The sequence below is a fragment of the Thalia democratica genome, chromosome 4 (genome assembly GCF_965202585.1).
Source record: "Thalia democratica chromosome 4, ktThaDemo2.hap1.1, whole genome shotgun sequence".
Lineage (NCBI taxonomy): Eukaryota > Metazoa > Chordata > Thaliacea > Salpida > Salpidae > Thalia > Thalia democratica.
The window spans coordinates 38995142-38998067 of NC_139168.1; positions in this window are offsets into that span (position 1 = coordinate 38995142).

Here is a 2926-nt window from a genome sequence, read left to right on the forward strand (position 1 = left end):
ATTTTTTAAAACCTTAATAAAACTTTATACTAAAAATAAAAGACGGAATTGTACTTCCAAAAACTTTTTATTGGTGCATTACACCTTTAATTGAAAAAGTTCACCGATTGTTTTGCTTCGCGTTGGAACTAAACCAAGAAATTCTACTAAAATATCAAAATTAGTAAAACATATCTAATAAAAATTCTGAGATGAGCAATAGTTTTTCTATCAGTGCACTCATGTTAGCAGATTGATTAAAGTCCTCATTTGATTTATGCGACTTTATAACCTTCATGCATTTCCTAAACACGACTTCATGTTGTCATTGAAGAAATAAACAAAATTTTTTCATTACCGCAAACGTAAATTATTTAAAAAAGTTTTCAATTATAAATGGTATCTCATTTTGAGTAATAAATTTTGCTAGTTTATTACTTGCCTTAACAATTTTTTCTGATCATTCTGTAGTTACTGAAGATAATAATATGCTTTGTTGGAAATGACTTTGGTGATTTTTTTATCGTTTCTCGCAATAACTCCAAACTAACGTTTTTTTGTTCTTGTAGCTCGTCTTATATTTTACATTACTATTTTTAAATGCAATATTCTTATTGCAAATAAAGAATTGCTTTCATGCTTAATAAAAAAGAAGTTTTTCTATATCGCTAATTACTCAATAAAGGTTTATACTTTTGTGAAATTTGTTTAAGAAACTTAATTGTCCATTCCAGCTGACTTATATTTTTTTTGGAATGTATTTTTTGACTGTTAATAACCTTCGTAATTTCTTTAAGTAGTGACTTTTATATTAACTGGGCTGCTACACAAACAGGCTATTTTAAAAGCTTGAAAATTCAGGTGTGTGAAGCTTTTATTTCAAACACTTTAAAGAAGTCTCCAAATTCTCAGAATAGTTTTCATGACTGTAGTGTAGTTTACTAATTGTATTTTTATCTTGTTTTCTTACACTTTGTGTACTATTTGATAATGATGATATTTTGACTAGGTATTTAAGCTTGATTAACAACTATTTGTTAGCTTTTTCAAATTAAAAAACAACTTAAGCTGGTTTGATATAACTCAGACATTTTTAGTTTTTAAGTGGCAACCATGTAAAAGACTAATTAATTACTAATAAGATATTTTATTAAAATATTTGAAATTAATTAATTTAAATCATTTGTTTTAGCTTTCTGGAATACATACAGGTATTAATTTTACTATGATAAGTAATTACTTAATTTTTTATTCAGTGTAAATTATTTAATTCGCAAAAACTTTTTTTGAAGTAAATATTTGTAGAAATATGAAAAAGGTGTTACAACAAATGTATGAAAGTAATCTATAAATTGTCTTTTAAGTTAAGTTTTTATTGAGAGTTGGGTTGTAAGTAAAATTACAAAAGTATCAAATTTAACTTATTAAGTGCTTATGAAGGTACATAGTTTATTAAAACTTAAGTATATTAGTCAATGTAAATTATAATCTAATAAATATTATTATAAGTAGGCATTCTATATAAGTCATTTAAAATAATAAAGTAATTAAAAGTAAAACGTTTCTCTAGTGTGACAAAAATAAAACCAAAAGATTATTCAAATATCACTAAAACTAAAACTGCGGCCCGCGAAGACTTTGGAAACTTGAAATTTGGCCCGCGACCACCAACTGCCTGCCGACCCCTGCATTAGACTCTAATAGACAAAATCACCCAAACGGAGAAATACTGCCCACTTTTTGAAACCCTGGTCAAGAGTAGCTTTTGATATATTTTAAAATATTTTTTGTTTGTAATTACTTCTACGTGGCTGTTATATTTTAAAGTTTGAGTGCTTGTTTATTTTAAAGTTGAAGTATGTGTTTTAATTAACTACTCGATAAGTACATTAGTTGTATTTTATAGAGAAATCATTTATTAAAAAAAAAAAAAACTTAACACTCAACAGTTTTATAAGTTAAGTTATGAAAACAGAGCTGTTTATTCTAACAACTAAGTGTACTACTTTAACAATACTACTAAAACAAAGTATTTTTTAACTTAAAAATACTAAGATTGACAAACTAAAAGTTATTTAAGAATTATCAATATAAATTGGATTACTAATTTCATTACTTTTAATTTTTTGTTTTGTAAAAAAGGACTGTCTAGTAGCTGGAATGTTATAGCAAAAAAAGATAAACTTTTTTTTTCTTTATGTCAAAAATTGTTTTCAATAAAAAGTTAAAGAATATAAGCATTTTTTAAAGCAAACTAGATTGTATTTGACCTTTTTGCTAAGCAAAAATTCACCTTTACAATTTTTGATTTGTTACGAGAATTATAAAAGATAATACAAAATTAAGCAAATAATTATTCGAAGCAAAGACTTTGGCTTTTTGAGACTGTAATTAAGCATTTTTCCAAGCAAAATTCAACTTTAAAAGTTTTATTTGAATAAAAAAGTTTAGAAAAGTACTAAAAATTTTAAGATAATAAGAATTTTTTGACTGTAACTAAACTTTTTCCGAATAAAAAATTCAAGTTTTATGTACAGTTTATAAATTAAATTAGTACATGCTTAACACTATTGAATAAAAACTAAAATTGATTAAAATTAACAAACTTATGTTTTTAAGTAGCTAAATATAAATAAAAATTAAAATTTTTCAAATCTTAAAAAAAATTATTGGATTTTTTTTTTTAATTTGTTTGAGTTGAAAAAAAAAATTGCTTGTAAGTAGTAATTGTTATAAAACAACTTTATATATTTTTTGTAGTACATAGTTATAAACCATTTAATATTGTAAAATTACAAGCGTACCAGCAAATTTTAGCCAAAATTGTGTTTCACTGTAGGGCTTTTTAGGAATTTGTGTTTGAAATAAAAAGTACAAAAAAGCTTAGAAAGAATTAAAAAGCGAACAGTTTTTTATTGATTTCTATAAAATCTAAAATTTATAAAAA